We start from the raw sequence: 23,714 nt of genomic DNA on the forward strand, positions 1-23,714 counted from the left end.
GTTTTTGAGGGCGACAGAATTGGACAAGCGGCTGTAGCCTGAACAGATGTTGATAGTGCTGCAAGTGTTACTGTGCTGTGCGGTGACAGTGACTGATTGTGTGTATATGCTCCTTTCTTTCTTTATCTCTACTTTGTTACCACTTTACCTCCCCCTCCCCTCTCGCCCCAGCGTAGGGTAGCAAACCGGAGCTTTTTCTCTGGTTAACCTCCCTGCCTTTCCCCTTTCCTCTCTCTCTCTCTCCTTCTCTATACCCATAAAGTTTCGGGATTCAAATCCATGCGCTCCGTAGATTCCGCGGCCTCCGCGAGATGCGGCGACGAGTCCGCTCGCCATCAAAACGCCGTTGAAACTGTGCTCGGATGGGGCTCCTTGCGTTATGCGACTCTCGGTGCATGGGCGTTGCCGCGAAATCCAGCCCGTGTTTGCCATGTTCGCGCTGAAATGTCTTTTCGAGCGTGAAAAAGACACCTTAGACAAAATCCAGAATGATTTCCAGCGCCAGGGGTTGTTTTGGTCGGCGGTGCACGACAGCACGAAAAAATTTCGGGGGGGGGGGCTGAAGCCCCATAAGAACGCCCCCCCCCTATCTACGCCCCTGCAAAGATCTGCTTATGAGGTAAGCCATAGTGAAGGACTCCGCGATATTTTGACTGTACCCGGGGTTCTCTGACGTGCACCTAATGCACAGTAAACGAGCGTTTCATTCTTTTTTTTTTTTTTTAATTCTGCCCCCGTCGCAATGCGGCTGCAGCCGCGACCAGGATCGGGATCGAACTCTCGACCCACTGCTCAGGAGCGCAAGTATTTGTAACGCATCAGTCGGCAATAAGAACTGACTTGAAGACTTGAAAAGCCACTGTACATCGCTATGTGGGCTTTCTTCAGGTCCAGACAGGGTGCAATTTGACCTTTCTTTCTGCATTACCCTATAACGTTTTGAGCACACGCTATTTGTTCTTCATAATCGAGGTGTATATCGACGTGTAATGCAGCGCGAAAGGCTTGTCAGCAAGCTATAGACGCCAGGAGGCGCCATACATAGGGGCTATAGGAGCGCACTATATAAAGCACACTATCGGCGCTATCGGCGTAAGAGGCGATAGGAATATTGGTGGAAGTAAGTAAACGACAAAAAACGGAGACGTACAAAAGCAAAGTTCGCAATAGGGGGTCAGAAAATTTGGTTGTGGGAGTTCATAGTCATTTTTTTCTCTTCTTTTTTAACCTAGGTACATTAGGCAGTATAATAGCAAGAGCTTGGTGGCGCAACCCACCGCCCCGTTTCAAAGGGGACGCTCATAACAACCATCCATCCCATCCATCCAGGACGATTGGAAGACTGGTGGAAGAAAAGTGGGGAAACGACAAACAACGGAGGCGTACAAAAACAAAGTTCACAGTAGGGGTTCAGAAACATTGGTTATGGGTATTCATCGTGGGTTTCCTTTCTTTTTCTTTATAACATAGGTAGGTCATTAGGCAATATAATAACCCGAGCTTGGTGGCACAACCCACCGCCCCGTTCCATAGGGGACGCTTCTAATATCCATCCATCCCTCCAGGACGAACGCCGGGTCACTTCAAAGACTTCATCAGGCATGGCTTGATCCCGCGCGAAGGCCGACCTTCATCGAGGTTAGCCGTATGTCGAATAAGCCGGGCCTATATAATTTTTCCAACTGAATGCTCTTCTTCCAGGGCCTTGGAAAGGACAAAAGGACTAATCAAAGGTTTCACTAGTGTTTTTTTTTTATTTCAGTCACGCACGCACGCACGCACGCACGCTCACACACACACACACACACACACACACACACACACACACACACACACACACACACACACACACACACACACACACACACACACACACACACACACACACACACACACGCACACACGCACACACGCGCGCACGCACGCACGCACGCAGTTTGAAGCAGCTCGCATAAAGCGCTCTGAGGGAACACTTTCCGACCGATATTTCACTTCACCTTTCTTGAAAAAAAAAAAAGAGTCCCTGCTAACGTCTAAGAAAAACTAAACAAATAAGTTATTTCCAGTGGACATTCAGAATGAGTTTGTAAACTGTTTCGACAAAGAAAAAAAAAGTTGATCCAGAAAGCATGAACGAAGAAACCTTGCCTGGCGGGCTTCGTTCCTGCCAGCGAAATTTTATTGACTACATCGTAGGGCGAGGAAACAAACAAACAAACAAACAAGAAGAACACATGAAGAAATTTGACTCGCAGGCAAAGCATGCGTGCAGCGAAGCGGTGAGTGAAGCGCGCACTCCAACTGGTATATACGCGCGATATCTGCGCGAGAACCCGCTAACCTTTCAATTTCAGACATGCCGGCCTACACGTGGGGGAGCCAGAAAATTTAGTTTTCTTTCCGCGGCCCGAAAGCTTCCTCATCGTCTACATATAGTATACGAAGGCTCAACACCTACCGTGAGCAGCGGGTTAATTCCTTTGGCGCAGTGCAAAATTTCACGCCTCTTCTCGAAAAGTCACACCTCCTATAGGCAAGGTACACCCCCACACGTCTGCGACGACACAATCCGTGAGCGGTGCGAGCAGTACAGAACGTATCACCGAAAGGAGCTATTTCTAGGATTGGTCGACACCGCACACAACAATATACAAGACAAGAAACGAAAGACACAAAAAAGAAAAAAGAAAAGCTCACCGCGGGTAAAAAGAATAGCACGGTGCGACGTTATCATCCTGGCCCGCTTCGCTGTGGCAGAGTGACGATTATCTCTTACATATAGAGAACTACTCGAAGCACTCCGTATAACGTTTCGCACAGCAGCATGCAAGTCGGTGGAAACCGTTCCCGTCCGTTCTAGTCCCAAGGGGCAAAGCGTGCGGTGCTTGCGCAACGCACGCAGCGCGGGTTCGTCATGCCGGTCTCACATTGGCGAACAATTGAAGGGCACGCCACGGATGGGCGTGCGTTACACAGGCTATACAGTTGGTTCTTCATCGTGAATACGAAGCTGCACTGCATTGTTCTACAACAGGAAACAAACTGCTATGACTGGTGAGGGAGGGGTATACACTTCTGCAGTGCAGAAATAGCTTGTTCGGTGCAATACACGGCTTTACGTACGGTATACAGTGCCGTTGCTTGTGAGCACTGCTTATATTAAGCGTGACGAACGGGTATCGACGCACTATCGGAAAAGCAGCATCGCGCTTGGATTTAATCGGACCACGGAGCTCGGGGAATGAAGAATTTCTTCTCCAGGGTGCGTTCCCTGTAAGACCTCGATCTCTCTCGCTCGTCTTCTCTGCACGCTGATGGGCTCCTCTAACGCATTGCACGTACATGCTCTTGGTGAGCAGATGTGTACCTGCGTTGATAGCTACCCGCCCGCAGGGCTGCTAACATGGTGGTCTTGCGTGTGAGCGAGCCGAACATATGTTTCTCCAAGCTTTTCGTCAAGTCTGAAATACGCGGAACGCGATACTTAACTGCAGCCGAGAAATTAATAACGCGTTACGTAGTCACAGCATTCGTGACAGATTTCTTAAAGCGAGTATATACCTGCGTATACGGCTCGTCACGGAGTCGTCATCCAGTTGGCGGTATTTCTCGACAACAACAACAACAACAACAACAACAACAACAACAACAACAACAACAACAACAACAACAACAACAACAACAACAACAACAACAACAACAACAACAACAACATTAACAACATTAACAACAACAAAAATTGGGGGGGGCGGAGTTTCGGGATGCATGGGGCAATCGCACTGGTGAGGGCATTGTTTGTGAGTAAGCGTTATTGGCGTGTAAGTCAACGTACGATGGTCGCGAGTAATGCACCGTGCAAACCGACGATTAACCATCGAAGATGGACTGGTCCGTTTTCTTTTCTTTTTCAGACGTTCTTATCCCGCGCCTTCTCTTCGCCGTTACGAGTGTTATGACTTACGGCAGCTGCGCATTGTTTCGTTGCTCCCCTAATTGAGCGACTTTTATTTATTTCTCTCACTCTTTGTACGTGTCGAACGTGCCGGCCGTGAGGCCTGTGAATAGTACGCGAATGTAGGCCAATAATGAACGTTTCGACCGGTTCAGCCGCGTTGTGTGCGCGCGTAGCGAGCTGCATACAACGGCCTGCGAAATGATCATGGGAGGTAAAGAAAAAAAAAAAGAAAAAAAGAAGAAAGTAGAAGGAGAAGAAGGACAAAAAATAAAGCGTCCAAGCGTGGCGCCGCAATTTGTCACCGGCGCATATATCAATTGTGTGCGGGACAGACCTTTCGAAGAGTCCAGTTATCGACACGGATTGCAGTACTGCAGGTCTATCTCAATATAAAGCCGAGCAGCGGTGTAGAAACAGCGACGAGTGCAGTGCATAGCGATTGAAACTCGATACTCGGAGCGCGTGGCGGTCGGCGCTTCTTGCGAATCATATACGACTAATGCACATGTGGCTGGTCGGAAGCGCCAACAGGCTTACGGAAGCCAGCGGAGCTCTGAAATAGGGGACCCGACTATCGATAAGCCTCGCATGAGGCCAGCTCAATAAGCATTTATTCAATAAAGCTTATTCACACACTCACTCACTCCAAGTGGATACGCCTCGCAGACTCACTGACCACAATTAATTAAGCGGCTAATTAGTGAATTTGTGTTATGTAGTTCAATGTGTGTTTCGATTTCTCGAAAAAATAGTGTCAACGTCTTCGAATAATCGAGCCCAAAGAGCTGCAACGAGCGAACCATAAATAGTCTGTAAAAATTAGAAACGAACACCCCGTAGAGAGTTAAAGGAGTAGGCTTCTGAGAACGTATAAAAAGCACCATTTAATTTTCTAACACTTAAAGAGAAGAAGAAAAATGATTTATTTTGTAATATTAAAATGCGCATATTTAACAAGAATTTGCCGGTTTCTGTGCACTTTGATTTTTTTCTTCTTCTTAATCGGTGAGCTCGTTCGATGTCCATAGGTTGAATTAATTGTTTGTGCTTATAGTTCCTTATACGGCAATGCTGTATTTTAAATGTTCCGACACTGCCCAAGGTATACGTTCGCGATCTGTTAAGCCTACTTGGCACTACTTACCGCAGACGTATATATCCATTCCTCTGACTGCTATGATCCCCACCACGACCTCCGAAATGCTAAACCGCGCGCGTTGAAGGCCTCGGAGGCCATGCTTCCACAAAAAGGAGCTGCCGTGGAGCACTGCGATTGTGGCTGCAAGCGGTTGCCACCATTTGTCTTCAGGCTGGGGGAACCATTTCGAAACCTGGCCGGTGCATGGTGGCACATATAAAGTGGCTTTGGCGTTTTTCCTGCTAAGCGCGAGGACGCGGGATCGAATCCCTGTCGCGGCGCGGCCGCATTTCAATGGGGCCGAAATACAAGAACGCCCGCCTGTATACCGTGTATTGGATGTGCGTTAACCTTGCAATGGCCAAGCACAGTTCCACCTCAAGGAAAACTAGAACAACTTGCTTATATTTATTTCTGGCCGTGGAGAGTGCATTTGTATAGAGAAACAACGACGTGTTGCTGGAGTTGAAACTTAATTGGTACAGCAATTAATTTATTAATAATTCGTTTGCTGAACTATCTACAGCTGAGAAGTCGATCCAGCCATGTTAAACACGCCACTATAGGTTAAGCGTTAGCTTGCCGTGCTTACATCAAAATTTTGATGTACCAAAAGCAGTGTAACGCATATGCTACATTGGGTGATTACAGGGTTAAAAGAAATCTAGGTGGTCAGAATCAATCCGGACACCACACGACACGGCCCATAATCATATCGTGGGCAAGTAAAACCCCAGAATAAAAATTTCTTAACAATCGTGCGTAATCTAATATGCATCGTAAGTCGAATTCGCTCCTCGGCACATTTCTAGCGGCGAAGAATTCAGTCGGTCCAGAGGAAACTTGCGAAATTCCGTTGCTATCGTATTATACCAAGGGGCGACGATGCGCTCGCAAGCGGGTGCCAGAAACAGCCTAGAAACTACTGGTGACGAGATGTGCGGTGCACATTACACACACCGCCCCACTGGCCGACGATCGACAGCTGCGCAGAATTTCCACATACCTGCGTAGCTTCGCAGAGTCCCAGTATAGCGTGGAAAATGACCTCGCCGAACGCGTCGACCGCCATTAAAGGGCCCGCAGGGTCTGGCCATCTTGAGCTGACGAGCGCCGCGCGTACACTGTGCGCTAACGATTGTGCCTGCAAAGTATTACACCCCCAAGTACCGTGGAAAGCGAACGTTTCAAACAGAACCGTTTCAAATAGAACACCGTTTGCCCTTCTCCTCGCGCGAGCCGCGCTCCCAGTCGAGGTGTCCTGGCCCTCGCCGAAGGCGTCGACCTCGCTGAACGCCTCGAACGCCATCCCTACCTACACCTGCGGCGCTTCGGTTGCTGCTGCTCCCCTTTCCTTTCACTCCCCTTTCCAATCCTCGCCCCCTTGTGCAGCGCGGTTGAGGCAGAGGTGCTAGAAAACCTTTTCCAGCCTCTATTGTTGAGGTGTCCTGGTCGTGCGGGAACCCCGGGACCTACGTCCCCGAACCCCTTGGTCAAATAAAGTTGTTTCTCTCTCTCTCTTCTACCGAGAGACTGTGCTGCGCCTTCACCCAACTTTTCAGTACCTTCAAACAAAGATTCCCTCTCCGATGTCGTTTGCGCAAGTGCGCCTACGTATACACGGCCCTGCTGTGACGTCGCTCATCGTGACTTTGATAATTATTCGAGGCAACGTAAGTTATTTGCTTAACCTGTTGCCTCAATAGACGAATTAAAATTTACACAAAAATAATAATAAAAAAAGAACATTAGCCATTCCACCGTGTGAAGGTGGTTGACCAGCGAAGCTATTTAGCGCGCGACACGGAGGTGGCACATAATTTTGAACAAAGGTGCAAACTCATTTATTGTCCTGGCGGGCGGTCATCGTGTCGAAAGGTACGCACATTCATTTATTGTCTTGATCCGGTGGTCATTATTTTACTCGCAACTGCAATCACATTCTTTGATAATGTCTAATCGATGCCCCTACGTCGCTGGCCGGGTGGTCGCGGTTGGGCCTGATCGGTGTGGCATCGAAGGAATATTATGTCTGCAACACGAAACACGAAAACCGCTCCCTTTTCGGTACCGACACATCGATATTGAAATCACCGACAACGACAACAGGGGTAGTGTCATCGCAGCTAATTCACGTAAAGTGAGTAGCCATGAACCTTACGCGACTATGAGTCATTGCATTTTTTGCTTGTTTACGGGGGTATGAGCCGTTGCTCACGGGGGTATGAGTCATTCATGACAGTTTTCGACATGCTGTTCTGTATGTAGTATGCGTGATTCGAAAGAATTTAAGCACTGTTCGCTTCACTTTGCTGAGTCATTGTAGCGTCTGCCTTACGAGGCTATGAGCCATGGCATATTTTGCTTGCTTAGGGGAGCATAAATGCTTACGGGGGTATGAGCCATTGATGATGATAGTTTTTGTTCACGGAGAACAAAAATGCATGGAACCCTAGCCATACACAGCTTCGCTGTAAGAAAACTGGAGGACGCTTAAGCTTCGCCTTTGAGAGTTCTGTTTGAGAGTTAGAACATAATTATGTTTTCTGGTATATTCAAATTAAACTCCGACGCTATCATGTCTGTAGGTTGTGTTTAAGTCGTACTTAACGATTTTTCTGACGCATTTTCCTTTGATGAATTCGATTAGTTCAGTAACGCATCTGCGCCACGCGGAGGGCCTGCGTGGTTGTGGTTCGGAATTATTTTTCCCGAAGCGACCAGGGGCGCCACATTGGGCTATTAATAGCGAAATTGAGCTACTATTTATGCGGGTTGGCTTCGAAAGTTCCGGTTGTCTACATGGCTATATTTGGACTATTTTTTGTCTTAAGGAGCCCCGAGGACCACGTCAACAGTGACAAAATTCAGGAACGCCGGTTTATGAAAACCCAAAGCTCATTGCTACTAGAAAGATATGTAGGGAACCTTGAAGGCCGTGTCCAGCACTTGCAGGATGGCGTTATGTTACGGCTGCCATATTTATACGTCATCCCAGCATTAAGCTCTCTTCTTCTTGCTTTGGTTTCGGTGCGCACTGCTGCCGGTACACGCGTGGTTCAGTAAGAAAAACGGTGGGGCTGACAGCTGTCGAGTACGCGTTCCATGCCGGCTGCCACACAACAAACTAATATGTGGACTTGCACAACAGCTCAAGTACACGTACGCATGTTGTGGCGCCTAAGTGTCGCCCGCGGTCCTTCAATGTTTATCATGGGTTGCTCGAAGCCTATTGCTCGGTTTTCTAGCAAATCACCGCGTTATTTATTTACTCAGTAACTTCACGAAGAAATTCCCAAGTCGCTTCAAACGAGAAATGTTCCCCCTGCTGTCTGAGCTTGATTTGTCCCTATACTTGTGCTGTCTCTTTCGAACGCAGCCGTCGAACGCGTGTTCAGCCAGGTTTCGTTGACAAAGAATGATTTGTGAAACCGGATGTCGAATGAGACACTACAAGTTCTCCTTCACGTTAAGTTTGGTCTGGCAGAGAGTGGGGACTGCTGCAAACATTTTGAGACAGATGAACAGTCCCTGTCACGTTTCAACTCTGCAGTTCTATATGGTCCAAGTGGCAGCGGAAGTTAATTCAAATGGGACTAGATTGTATATTTAATCAATTTGCGTAAATCCCTGGTGTGAAAAGTATCAATTGGGACTCTAGGCAATGTCTTTTTGTCGTAACTTGTTTTAGTGGAAGCTGCGATTGTTTCATGCTACTTCTTGAACGTTGCATATTATTACAATGATACAGGCTCTGTAAACATATGAAAAACGATGTTCGTCCACAGTGGAGAAGGCAAGACAATTGCTCACCAAAGGTCGCTGAGCGACTGCCTTGCCAACGTCTGGATGATAACTCGTCGGTTGTCATACCGTACTCGTGCGACAATTTTTTTTCCTCTTAAACTACGTGCGTGCGAGTAATTGCGATTATGGATTACTTTTTATATGCACGTACTTTATGATCATCGTAATTCCTCTTTGTTCCTCTTAGTAGTCATTACATTTATTTGCTCACACGTATTTTCCAGCTGTGAAGAGAGAGAGAAAAAAAAACTGCGTTCGATATAGACATTAGGTGCTTGTGGTACTGTTAATACGTCCATATTTTATTATTTTTGCACACTGCAAGTCACACTGAAAGTAAGGTACGCATCCCCCCTCTGAATTTTGGCGACACACGCATTCCTGTCTGCCTCCACAGAAACTCACGTACATGGTTTCATATTGCGCAGTTCAACTCTTTTCGATACTGATATCACCTGGATTATTTCCAGAGCCGTAATCCAGGTATCAATTAAAACTATAAACGTTAATTAACCTCTTCTGTTATGGACCAGCAAGTCGTTCCGTTTGTTCCCACTCAAATGCGTATTGCAATCACAACTACAGCTTCTTCGCACGAGCAAAATGCGAGAACGTTTCAAGTTTTCTCCAGAGTCCGGTGTGCCTCCAAGCGGCAGCATTTGCCAACTCAGCGTCGTGCTGCTTTCGAGTATAAAGAATACGAAATTTATAAAGAACGAGAGAAAGCGGGAGAAAAAGAACACGTTTATTTTATGAATCCAGCTTAGGAAAGCCATCCCTATTCCAAGATGCATTGAGCTCGGGCCGCCTCTTGGGCACTCGCGATCGTTCCTGACCAGGAGAAGCTGATCCGGCAGGTTGGAGCTGGCAATATTTGCCCGACTCTTATAGAAAAGTGCCTCGGGTAAAGCGAGGCGTGAACTGAAGTCAGCTCAGAGCGTGGCTCAGCAAAAACCAATAACGTCACGAGTAAATCGGAAAAGAAATCTTTCGGCCCACAGTAACAATAGTGGTGTCCAAATCCACGTCTGAGTAGCAGCTTTCACTAGAATTGTTTGCGCAGATCTTGAGGCCAGTGTTGTGCTGGTTGTATGCACCGGAAGTAATTTTAGAGCCGAAAACACGCGGTGAGATTTGGACACCATTTATAAAACACCTCCAGAACATCAACAAACGTTTTGGCAATTTTTTAGTTTCTTTAGTGTATCTTGTATTCTAATATCTTGTATTTGGACCTTTCTCTAGCCGATCTGGCTATGGGTGCAATCATGTTTTGGTGCATTGGTTTCATAAAATAAAATGATGATGATGGTGATGAGAAAAAAATTTTTTGGGCTACTTTTCGCTCACAGAAAGTTTCAGTCTGGCTATTTTTGGGCTACATTTTGAGACCATTTGGCTATTTTTTGTTGTGGCCATCAGGCAACTCTGCAAGTGACTTCCGACGCCGACATCGGATTTTTTTTTTTGCGACACGGAGCTCTTAACGCTATTGCTTTAACATATACACCCCGAACGTCCGCGTGTTTAATTGCTATAACAATCACATGGATACTCCAAGCGCATTTTTGTCGTCGCCGTGATGTTCCGGACAAAGTCCAAAGGCGATAATACGTACCGTCACCGCGCGTCGTATATGCTGTATGTGCGAAAGAAAGCATGCGAGGGATGACGAAGATATCGCGGCTCAATCTCGCGCGCGCGAACGAAGAAAGCGGAGAGCAAACGCGCCGTTTTCCGTCGCGTCCGTGGGGGGATGGGATGGGGGTGGCGTTGTGCTCCGACAGCAACTGCGCGTTTCGCGACCGGGCGCAAAGGGAACTGATGATCGCGGCTCAATCTCGCGCGCCATGTATGGAGGAACGCGGGGAGGCAGCGCGGGAGGGAGGTGGGGGCGGCTTCGACTCGGTCAAGTGTGTGCAATTTGTATTGTCGCGCGCGCCGTATCTTGAAAATGATCTACAGACGGATCACATACGTTTGTGAGCGCTGTGTGCTCGCCGCTCTTGCGTTGAAGCAGTAGATTGCACGAAGGTCACTTCTCTCGTTGCTGCTGACGCATTGCTCACGCCAGCATTTTGAAAGCGAGTTTCCGTGCTCGCCGAGTGTGATGCGTTCGTGTTCGCTCGTGCGCGCTGACACCATATGCTTGTTAATTCAGTTAGTAAGCGAATGTTTCCAAGTTTACACGTATGCTTCGTATGCTGTGCACCAATTTGCTATCGCAATCGATGCTTCGCCTTGCGGCGAAACTACGCATTTCTTTGCTTTACGTCGTACCGTAGCAAGAGAGATGTATACCTCCGTTTCGTCTGCTTGTACCCCCACGTCGCGCACGCTGAGAACAACAGTATGTCATTTTCTACCGCGTTCCTGTGCCGCGATCATGCTCTTTCATCCTCTCGTGCCTGCCACATTACTCGTGGCTGCGGCACTGATCAGATGCTGTCGCGCTGACGCACAACATTGTACGCTGCGCGAAATGCGAGACAAATGCAATAACAGCTCGCGCGCGATAACGTCACCGGAAATGCGCCACTCGGAAAAATAAAGAAAAAGGAAAAGAAAACGAGAGATAAAGAAGAAATAAAAACAAAACAAAAAAAAAGGCGAAGCCCGTGATGCAGTCGTCGCGCGATCCTCCGGATCCTGTATTAGAGAACCCAGGGAAGAAATTTCGCTAGCAGAGGCTAAAAGAGTCGAGGGCAGAGAGTGTCTCGCGTGGGCGGTGATGCTCGCCTCCTGAAATCATGGGTTCCCACCACTTAAATATTTATATCTCTGCTGTTAATGAAGTAACCTGAAAAAAAAAAAGAACGTTGCCTAGCACACTCCTTAGAGGACACGCAACAACTTCCAGCGTATAACCAAGATTTGCTATGTGGCCTGGTGAGGGGCCCTTTGAGTGCTCGGTGCGGTTAGCGGAGAGGGATACCATATAAGTGTATAAGGGTCGGATCGTTCTATACATGACTACGTCAGACGCAAGCACGAGCGCGTCCTGTACACTTGTTGTTAAGGCTGCTGCAGCGTTCTGTCCTGTGTGCTTCTTGCTGTCGTTCGTTGTCATTTTCGCGCTAGTTAATGAAGTCTCAAGTCTGTAATAAGCACCAACTAGTCCAACTGCCTTCTCTAACCACGCGAGAAGAACGCGTTGGTGACGGGATAAAGATCCGCACCCTCTTTGAGACGGCCTTGACAGGCGTCCTATAAAAATGAACCGAGGCACAAAGAGCAAGGTAGAGTGGGAGCCGGGGCAGCTAGAGGCTTACATGGACCTGTTTCAACACACCCAAGGACTTCCGTCTCTACCTCTCCCCCCCTCCCCCACCCCACCTCCTTTATCTTTATTTCTTTCTGACATGCAATGATACTGTACGGACGCTGAGACGCACTCAATGCATCCGTCATAGGGTCTCTCGACATCGAGGCCCCCTATAGTACGTCACCGCAACAGTGCCGTCTAGGGTGCGACGGCGCATGCGCGGCTCGTGCACCTAGCGTTGGTCACGTCTTCTGCTGCGAATACAAGAGGGCGAGCGCGCCATCGAAAGGTTGTTCTCTTCAGGCGCGCTGCGTTTCGGAGGCCTGCGCAGTGGAATGACAAAAGAGAGCGGCGGCACGGAACGTTCGCTCCGAGACAAGCACTCGCGCTACCCGCAGCGTAACCGGAAGTGCTTCCAGTCATGTCAAGCGAACTCTGTTCAGCGTGTCTTAGGGCACGTGACACAATGCGTGTTTAGTTAGTATGAGCGGATGTTTAGTGTAACCTATACTGCCCGTAAAACTACGAGCTTCGTTCAATAATTATGCTTAATGTCTTGTTTACCGCTGTGAACAGGGATGAGCGTCTGCGACAGACCTAGATATATAAACACATGTTGAACGTAGCGCAGTGAACGCGACACTGCTGCACCAGTTCGCGGCTTCAACAACACAGAGATAAATACACTGGAGAAGCAATCTGCATTAGCGCGCAACTTGTCGCCGTGCTGCATATTAAAATATCGCTCTAAACACAGTAACCGAGACGACGCCGGCGCAGCCTATTTGCATAATCGAATGAACACACGTTTGTTAGCACTGGCCTAGTGGCGTAAACAGCAGACGTGCCTATGTCAACATAGCTGCAGGTCCCGCGACAACCGTGGGAACAACTTCGTTTCTCGAATGGAAAGCAGGTCCGACACACATACACCGACCACTCGAGTTCTGCGCGGGTCACTCTTCGACTTTTTGAATGTGTTGGATTGATTGCCTTCTCCCTTATTTTCTTTTATATCATTTTACTTTAGTAATTATTCTTCACGTACTCGTCGTATAATGTCGATCACTTCGGTCTGAAGCAGCAAGCCCAGCTGCATGTAGCAGGGCAGACATCTTTGCTTAATTTCTCTCTCTGTCTTCTAAACGAACAAGTGAAGCAGGTAGGATGAATCAACCAATAGAAACTGACCTCCTAATTGTGAGCGAGCTTTGAAATCAATGTGCGCTTCTCTTTACCAGGAGATACCAGCACTGCCTCACATATATAGGCGATGTTTAGTCGAATCACGGACAGTATTTCCCGCGAAGTTACCCAACGAAGATCACCAGACTGCGCAGCAATGTCGTTTGGCAGCGATGAGCGCGAACTTTATGCAAGAAATAAAAGGCTAAATACTTTAAAAAGAAAAGTAAGCTTGAATACATATAAAGTGTCTTCTTCTGCTCCTCCTTCGTTGTTTGCGTAGGAAAGACGGAGAATGCTCCGCAGTGAAAAGTTCTCGACGACGACTCGTTTTACGAGACGTAATGTATACTGTCTTCCAGTTGCCTTGCAATCATTTCTCGCGTCACATGACTCGGCTTCATTCGCGTACTTGCGCGGACGTCCAAAGGATCTGGGCGCAGCTATTGACTGAGTAGTCGAAGGTTCGTCCGTCGGAGCGCACGACAGAGCTCGCGGAAATTACCGCATCGACCCGCAGTGGGCCAGTGCCGTCAGCGCCTTCGCAGAGGGAGGGGCAGTATGGGAACGCCGGCATGGTAAGCGGCGTCGGAGCCAGCTGTGGAAGACCAACGTGCGAGCAGTGAGCGAGGGGCACGAGCACGTGTCTGTGAGCCCGTGACTTTTTGTACCATCTCCGACTTTCGCAAAATGCACTTTCGCAAAATGCTTTCGCATTAATAAAGTCGAAGCACTGTGTCCGGGGCCTAGCTGGAGCTTACTTTCCGGCGCCTATCCGATGAATTCCCGCCAGGTATAAACAAACCTGCTTCACATAGGCAGTTGCCCGAGTCAGCCACTCAGCCGCGGATGTAAGAGAAGTGAACGAAGAGGGAAGCGGGTGCACGTGAAAGAGCAACGTATACGGTCCGACGCATCGGTCACGTTGCGGCAGAACTGAGCTGTCGCAGCCAGAACCGACGTGCCCGCGTCAGGGTTGTCGCATGGTGCAAAGGTCTCGTCCAATCGCGCGACAAAGTGACAGTCTTGACATATACCCGTGTCTGGAACTGTATATATGTACATCACATGCCGTGGTTTTACCTTCACTTCCCGTGATACTTTGTTTTCTTCTAGATTGGTTTCACTCTCCCGCATAATGAAGACAATTAAACAAACATACAAAAAAAATACGCCACGGTGACGGTGCGGCTACACCCATGTTACGTCATTGTGCTGCGTAGCCGGAGGTCGCAGGTTGAATTTCCGGCCGCTACGTGATGTATGTTTTTAAAATGCTTTCAAGACGGTATTTTCTTCCCCTTCCTTGAACACGCTGAACAAAGGCCGGGCGAACGCATTCCTCTGCGCGTTAATGCCCAATCCTGCATGAATTATAAGGAAGGTCTACAAATACCTTATCGAAATCGCTTGCCTTCGCACACATTTTCCTACAGGAGCGCGGGAATAAGGGTCCCACCCCTCGCAGGAAATTGCTTCAATAAAGTTTATTCTGCCGACACAGTCTACATAGCGTAAAGAGAAAAACAGCTACAAGTCCAAGACGGCAAAGTCACGAACCGCACAAATACGCATGGATTCCTTAGGCGCTCCACGGTCGATAGACAGTACAGTACAGGCATTCTGCTTAAAATGTTAATAGGTATTGCACGTCAACGTCGTTAGACTATACACGCTAGTGAAATATATTTTATTTCAACGCACATTATTAAAAACATCCGTCAATACGCACAAGCGTCCCTTCTAATACAAACAAGTGCCCTTGCACCCATGTCTACAAATAATGCACCACACGAGGGGAAAAAAAAAGTTATTCTGGACATAACCTAACTGGATTCATTAAACGTATCCACTATTGTGACATTTCAGTCATTTTGTGCTAAAGTAACTTTTAAGTCGCCCCCCCCCCTCCCCCGCCCTTTCTTTAAGTGACGCTTCATCTACTGCATTCTCAGCCAGCGACGCTCTATGGCACATAGAAATCTTGTGATCACTCGCGCGAATTAAGATTAAGCAGAATCGAACCTCTTCTTCATCTCTATGTCGTTTTCTTGATCAGTGTATTTGTTTTTTTTCTTTTTATTGGCAATTGAGTGGCGACAGAAAATCAAAACAACCGTTTCTTTCAACGACCTTCCTTCACATCGTCTCCGTATTTTCTTTTCTTCTTCTTTTTCCCTGTTCCCGCGTGACTTTGGAGCCGTCCAACGAAGCGGACGCAAACGCGACTTCGAATCCAGAAAACAAAACATCGTCGGTGAAGTAAATGCTCCTCTTACTGCGTGAGACACGAAGTCTCGTAAACAGCTGGAATAACGGAATAAATAAAACAAAAAGAAAGGGGGGGAGGCGGGGAGGGACTGGCCGTTTTATGCTTCTATGCTGCAAGTAAACAGCGGCGTCGCGCAATATGCCCGCTGTCTCGCTATAGCGAACGCGATTTCGCGTCCTCTCGACGCCATCGCTCAGTTCTTGAGCCCTCTTCGGCCAGTTTTTCCCAAATACACCACTGCCGAGTTTCTTTCCTCGTTATTGTTTATACTCCCTTTCGACTACTACTTCGGTGAGTCTACCGTATCGCGCAGGCACAACGAAAGCAACGACGTTTAAAACGTTTTCCGTACATCTTATTAACACATTCCTGCTTAGACTTATGACTGCGTTGGAAAAAAAACTGCAGGCAATGTGCGCGCGATAGGCCACAGCGGAGACTCTATGTTATGGCGTTCTCCTGCCGAGCACGAGGTCGCGGGTTCGGTCACTAGCCTCGGCGGCCACACGTTCCGATGAAGGCGGAATGCAAAAAAAAAAAAAGAAAAGAAAAGAAACGGAGCTGAAGCTTAGGTGCATGCACGTTAAAGAAATCAAACCCATGGAGGCGGTCAAAATTAAGGCGCAGCCCACCACTGCGGCGTCTGTCGACACTCCTTTAGGTTGCCTTTGTTCGTATAAAACCGGCTGATCAGCTGAATACGTTGACCAGTTGAACGTACGCAGATGAACCGACGGTCTCGGACATGGTCCATGCACGCTAATGAAGTATTCGACTGGTCGTTATACAGCGCTGTGCAAGCGCTACTAACGTCGTTAAAGGTTGCTGCGCTATCGAAATAATCGGGTCAAATAGCGTTAAAATAGCGTTTCTCATAGCCACTCGAGCTCCATTAGGCCCGTTCTGAAGGTTGCTGCTGACAGGTCTATTGCCGGAGTGTTCAGAAATGATCAGGAGAATACACATGAAACCACGAATACACCATGACAGTCTCCTACTTCCAGCTTGCAAACGCCTGCGAACTGCTCGTCCGTATGGCGACAAACGTTGGAAGTGAAGTTCCGTAAACGCGAACCGAAAACAGCTGGTTTGATAAAAGCGGTGGTCACAGTCTTAGGATAAATGATGAGAATTTCGCCTGACGGAGGGTTCGGTGATAATAAACTGCAGTTGTTGTCTACCATGGAATTGCATGTCATCTCCAAATACGTAGAAAATGCGTATGCCACAGTGCTTCTATTAGGGACCGCAAGTATTATGCGCGTGCACACACACACGCACACACGCACACACACACACACACACACACACACACACACACACACACACACACACACACACACACACACACACACGCGCACGCTACACGCGCTTTCTCAGTTCCCTCCACTCCCTCCTCTCCTTCCACACACAGAGAGCGCGCGCAAGCAGCACCTCCCTCTTCGATCGGGTCAGGCAAAGAAAGTACATCAGCCATGGCTCCGGGGTCCGCGATCCAGCCGGCGGCGGCGAGAAAAGCCGTCTTTCTTTCTCCTCTCCCTCGCTCCAGCGTCGTCCGCTTCCCTCCCCAGTGGCCCGTCCGTTCCTTTTGTTTTATTTCCCTCCGCTCGCTTTTCCTCCTCCTCCTCCTCCTCCTTCGATCCCTCAAAACGGCGGGCCCTGACTCCTCGTATCCCCAATAGATTCCCCCCCCCTCCCCCCCTACTCTCTCAATGTTTTCGCTGTCCCCTGTCATTCTGTCTCGCTCCTCCTGCGCAGCAGCCCGGGTGTTCGGAGAGCCCCGGCTGTCACCGCTCTACCCAACTTGTTCTCTCTCTCTTTCTTTTCTTTCTTTCATGCGCTCGCAGCATGCCGAAGGACGACGAAGATTAAGATGACGACGACGCGTGCGCGGGGTCGGGGTGCCGCTGTCGGTCGGTCGGTCGTCCAGTCGCTCGCTCGCACGGGCCCGCGTGCATGATGATGGGCGCGGCGGTGGCACGCTCTCGCAATCAAGCCCCGGGTGTCCCTCTCACTTCCTTTCATCTTGGTGCGCTTTCCCGCATTTTCCTTTTCTTCCCCCCCCCCTTTTTTTTAACGATTAGCGAGAACAACTCGGGAGAACCGCGAGGAAGCAGAACAAAATATCGAAGAACAGAAACTTCGGGACGTCGGGTCAACCTCCTTAACTATCCAACTCCAGAAGCAAAGCATACACAGCGTGGTGAAAGACGTTGGCGGTGAACGGGGCGAGGTGGGGGAGGGGATGAGAGGAGGGGTAGAAAGGCCGCGTAATACAAGCGGCGGCGACCGCGTGGCGCAACCAATTAAGGTCAAGTGCGTGCAGACACCGCGCCGAGGACGGGCGGCCGTCGTGCTAGAGCTATATAGGAGCACGCTCAGCGTGTCGAGACTGCATGCTCCGCTTTCGTCTTGCGCGCCATCCTATGGAATGCCGTCGTAGGGTGTGTGTGTGTGTATATATATATATATATGTATACGTTCTTGTTCGGGAGACGTTTAAGCTTAATGACAGCTTAATGACAACGCCGCAGTTCTCGGCCGAGACTGCACAACCGCCTGTCGTTTCGTATGTGTGTGTGTGTGCGCGCGGAGCTCGACTTAACTGGCCCACGGCGGCTGCGTTGATTACGCAGAGCCGCGATCGTCGTATATAAGTCCGCGAAAAAAAAAGAATGTAAGGAAAATCGTGCAGTCACGGATCGAGATTCCATGATTTGGGTAATTAGCAGCGGCTAATTCTCCGATGCCAAGCTTGGCTTCGCGACGAATCAATCACGGTTATTGATGAGCGTTTCGTGGCACGCAAATTGCTCGTTATCTAACGGGTATAGAGCGCCAACACTAAAATAATTTGAGCCCTTGAAAGCGAATGAGGGTGCAAATCGGCGTACGACTCATGCCCTTACCAGGGGTGGCAATGGACAAAGTAATTTTCGTAGCACTTTTTGGAGCAGATGAAGTTTCATTCTGGAGCACATTAGAGCAGAGAAATTCTGATTTTGGAGAAGTCTGTAGCACATATATGTTATTAATGGATCATTCTATAATAGAGCATGCACATATTCATTTAGAGCAATATTATAAAAAGTAGGTAACAGTCACAAACTCTTGCGTTGTGCTGCACTAAAGTGCTGAAGAGCAACCTAAAGGCATTTTTCTTACTACCTCTGTATTAAGTGCTGGTGAAGTGACTGGAGGTATTTTCTAACAGATCATGTGCGCTTAGTGAACACTACAGTGGTTCGTTCAAAAATATTCCTAGGTAACCTGACAGCGCCAACTAGCTCAAAACAAGATTCTGAAAGTGCTGTACTGAAGGCTCTTCACATGAAATCCCAAAGTGAACCCTTGTTAGGCAATATTTTGAACGCATTATCGTCAAACAAATATGGCAGATCAATTAAGTTTTGCTGGGTACCAAGCCATGTTGGAATATTGGGTAACGAAGCAGCGGATAGACCCGCATCAATGGCTGCGTACAAAAACATTCAAAATACAGCACTTCCATATAAAGACAGTGTCAATGCGATTCGGAAGGCCCTGACGTCAAAATGGCAACGCGATTGGGACAATTGTTTAAGCAACAAGCTTCATCTAATTAAACCTCTAATTGGCGAGTGGAAATCACGCAGTCACCAGCAACGATTCTACGAGGTGATCTTGCGTCGACTTCGAATTGGACACACACATCTGACGCACAATTTCCTTCTCCGAAAAGAAAACCCGCCAACTTGCGAAAAATGCAATGAAGCTCTTACAGTCATGCACATCTTAATAACATGTCCACACATCGATACACTGAGACGGAGGCTTTTACACAGCCTGTATAATTTGCACATTCCATTACACCCTGCCCTATTACTAGCAGATGACCCCCTAGTGCTATTTCCTAACTTCTTCGACTTTTTAGAAAACACTGGTTATTTACACCAACTATAATGTAATGCAGGTTTACCTGCCCTAACGTTCCGTTTTATTTTGTCTTGTGACTGGCGCAGCATGGCCTTAGTTGCCTTTGTGCCATTAAACCCAAACTAACTATCTGCAAGTGAAGCCTGCGATTTGCCACTCATAAGAAATAATTAGACACCTGGAGTTTACACTGAGTGACAGGGTGTATAAGCCCCCTCGCATAAGCTAAAGGGAGCGACTTTCATCCTCTCTTGCCCTTTCCTTTTCCACCTCTCCACGCGCGCCTTTTGTGCTGCCTTGCACAAAGAAAATGGTGTAAGGGTGTTAGCTATAGACAGATTTCCACCTTTATTCATTTCTAAGGGTGCAAATTATTTTACAGTGAGGGCAGGGCAATAGACTTTTATTATTTTTCGGGGATAAGAAATTATTCGAAAACCTCTTACATGTTGTGTATTCAGATTTCAATGGTTTAAAAGGGGCACCAGCTGAAGCATGCCAAACGGTGAGCACGGCAGAAACTTCCTCTGCAGGGTAAAGCTTTGTGCACAACTCAAGAAGCGTCGTCTAGCTAAAGCGCCCTGCGCTACATGGAGGATCGAGCTCGATGCACCAAACTATAGAGCACGTGAAAAATCCCTCAACAAACTGCTGAGCACCGCAAGATACTGCGAAACAGCGCCTAGTTTCCAGCGTCCGCGTCCATGACGTACTTATAAGAACATAAAATACTCGTGAACACAAACGTACAATGAAACGCAGCACAGCGCAAAATCACTCTCTGTGAACCGACAATCACCAAAAAGAAAGCTCCGCAGACGTTGTGCGCCATTAATTCTAGCCTATCATCCAACTAAGCCAGTAACACGCAGAGTCTTCTTTCCATCCGCCATGCGCTTCAACGAGGTGGCCTGCGTTCACCTCCTCAACCTTCCATTCCCGAATTGGAAGAATGCGAGGAACGCGCGCCTAGAGCCAAGGAATAATCGCACATACTGCTGCAACAACGGGCTGTGGACAACGTCAGCGCAAGTGTTTCCGCTACAACAACAACAACAACAACAACAACAACAACATGCTTTAATGTTTAAAAGACCGCGATGCGCAATGTTACAAGCTCACGTTTAAACTGCGCTGGTTTTTCGCGCGTTCCCACATCTCCCTCCCTCTTGTCTTTACAGTCTCACTCTTGCGAGAGTAACCCTTCTCACCACAACCGCATTTCACACAACGTTCAAGACCTCAAACTCGTGCTGAAACTCAAACTTCCTTTTAGTCTATAGCTTTCTCACGAAGAAGCATGATAAGGGAAAAAAAAATGCACGAGGATGAGAGGAGGCCCATCCGGAGGACCCCAGCAGTCCCTGCTGCAGCTTATACAGCCTCCAAACGCACACGTCAAGCCACACAACCGCCGTGGACGGAAACGTCATCCGCTTCATACGCCAATGGTTCCTCTGCCCTCGGCCGTTTTCTGATGCGCGCCACCTATATACGCAATCCTTCCCTTCCTCCTTCGTCGTCTGCAACAACAACTCCGGAGTCAGGCGAGCGCCATGAAGTTGTCCTTCCGAGCACTAGGTCCATATAGTACCTCACTTATTACCCTCACTCTCCCTACCGAGCTCTCCATGTACAGGCGTCCACGGGCGAAACAGCGTGCCGCTTGCCACCGACAGTGTCGCATCTTGAGCGCAGGAATGCAGGCAGACAAGCGCCGACATAATGAACGATCGCGGCACAACGCGATGACAGCCTGCGTGAACAGAAAGCGCAAACGAGGCCGCAACGCATCTCGGGAGCGCTAGAAATTAAACATTAAGAAGAAGAAAAAAAAAAAAGCAAGGGCAACAGCCGAGATCCTTCGCCAGACTGTTAGGCAACGGGACATAAAAGCAGGTGGCCCGCCAAGACCAGATTCCGCAGAGTGTTTTTTTCTTCTTCCTTTCTTTTTTTACTTCTTTTGCCTTGTCGCAGACCCGCAGTACAGCATATACGCTATTCTAAAGCATCGCCCCGGGACCGTTGCACGCGCCGTCTCCGTGCACGTTCCAGGAATTCGCTCAACATGCGTACCGCCCGGTGACGCCGCGGGGGTGCTCGCTTGCGCGCGCGCGCGCCGAAGTTGGCTGCAGACAAAACCTTCAAGCCCGATGATATGGAAAGCGTATCTTTTATGAAATGAGGGCACTGCTCGACAGGAAGAGCGCACGCTTTTCCACGTAACAATGGGGAAAAAGAAAAGAAAAAAAGATCTCGCGTACTTCGATTCACCTGCGCATGCAGAAACCGAGGTGCCTTGAAAACCGGTCCGGAACCCCGTCCTGTGACGACCCTCACAGCCAAGCTATTTCACCAGAACCTAAACTATTTGATTGATTATTACGCAATTTAAGCAAATGTTAATTTGTTGCAATGTAAATGTTGTTAAGCAAATTCTGATTTCTATGGCGCAGAAGCCGCATGATGCGCCGTTGTTATATAATGGCGATTCTATGCAGCCGGATTCATTGTCAAAGCACACTGCTCCCATGGTCTGCCGGTTCCGGTGCAGTGCAAAAGCCGACGTCGAACGGAAGCCCTTCTTCCCTTAGCTTCGGCGCATGCGTATAGAGCTTCTGACTGACATCGACCAAAGGTCGTACTACAGCTAAAGATACGCATCGTATAACGCAGCAGACCTGGCGCCACTGCGTCGAATTCGTTAGTGCGTGATGACGGCATTCGTTGCACCCAGCTCGCAAGTCGAGCTGAACACGTATACGAAAGGCCACCGTTGCAGATTACCCGCTCCTGGGAACGTCGTATGCATTCGCAGCGTCTCCTGGCTTACGTGCTGCATCTCATATCGGACCGCCACGTAACTGAACCACCCACTATAGCTTCTTTAGGATGAGATGCAATACGCAGCAGCGGCCCTGACAGCCATTCACGAACGCTGCGCATAAGGCGGATCAACGCTATACCCAGGAACGGAGTAGGAAGCGAAGCTGCTGTCCGCGAAAGGTAAACAAACGCGCGTAAACAAACACACCTTCGGCCAGAAGCCGCGCGCGCACACTGCGGTCACAGGGAAATTCGAGGTCGCCCGAAGCGCTGTACATGTACCTCCCAAGCATGTACGCGCACACATACATAACGAGAGTTAAACGTGTATTTATATGTATGTATATGCACGCGCGATGCCTGCTGCTTAATAATGTAGGAAACTACCGCAAGGGGCCGCGCGGCGCGGGAATCGCTGGTGTGCCCGGTCCAGCCGCCGTCTTGCTATCTTGCTATCTTTCTTTCTTTTCTTTTCTTTTTTTTTGCTTCAAGCATGGCGAACCGCGCCGACGTATGATCAAAAAGGGGCCCGACAGACAACGGTGACACATGACGTCGACGTACCGGTACTGCACCTCATTTTCCTTAAAATCGCGGTTCTCATCTCGCTTGCTCAACCCTCCTCCCCTTTTCTTCTCGTTATTTTCATCAAGCTTGGTTTCCACACATCACCGAAATAGAGACCCCCGACAGAGTTCTCTTTATTATTACATAACGCTGTAATTTCGAAAGACGGCTTGCGAATACGTGCCTGCGTTCACGGGCGTGCGCGGGCCTACGACCTAGACGCTTCACGGTAATACTAAAAAAAAAAAGGGAGAGAAAAGAGAGGAGGGGAAGGTGGGATGAAGAGAGGGAAGATGAAGAGAGTTATGAAGAAAATCGAGCACAATACCGATTAGCTGTGCGGTGCCAAGACGGCTGCGTATCTCTTCCTTTCCGAAATCACACGGTAATGCACGACTGGAGCGCTTTCTCGTTAACAGTTGAAGAGTTCGCACATTTATCGGATGAGTCTACTGGAAACCCCAAAGGAGCGTTGCCATCTCAACACCTCCCCACACCACACACACACACTAGCAGGCACGCGCTGGTGAAAATAAAAAGTGAAAAAAAAAAAAGAATGTGTTCAATTGGTTTTGATCTCTTCGCGTTTCAATACAAGCCCACAACATGCGAACGCGATTAATCGCCAGGGTGGCAAGTTAAAAGGGGAAAAATGAAAAACGAGACACGTCAAGACGATATCGTCGCTACGGAGGAAGAACGTCCGATAAAAAACGCGGTGCGCTCTACAATACGACGCTGCGCAAATGCTCAAACACTTAACACGCACGTGCTAGGAACTTAA

The 23,714-nt window shown here is 48.5% G+C and overlaps 1 protein-coding gene across 2 annotated transcripts in view; it reads right to left on the minus strand.

Moving 5' to 3' along the window:
• Positions 1–23,714, minus strand: part of ATP8B (ATPase phospholipid transporting 8B) — a 157,771-nt gene that overhangs the window by 114,532 nt on the left and 19,525 nt on the right. The window contains exon 1 of one of the 2 annotated variants that reach the window (XM_075681775.1): positions 2,698–2,844. The exons of the other annotated variant lie outside the window; for it this stretch is intronic. The gene's annotated coding sequence lies outside the window, so the exon portion shown is untranslated. Of the gene's footprint in view, positions 1–2,697; positions 2,845–23,714 lie in introns of those variants that run through there. 2 annotated transcript variants of the gene reach the window in all.

Source organism: Dermacentor variabilis, chromosome 2 (genome assembly GCF_050947875.1).
Source record: "Dermacentor variabilis isolate Ectoservices chromosome 2, ASM5094787v1, whole genome shotgun sequence".
NCBI lineage: Eukaryota > Metazoa > Arthropoda > Arachnida > Ixodida > Ixodidae > Dermacentor > Dermacentor variabilis.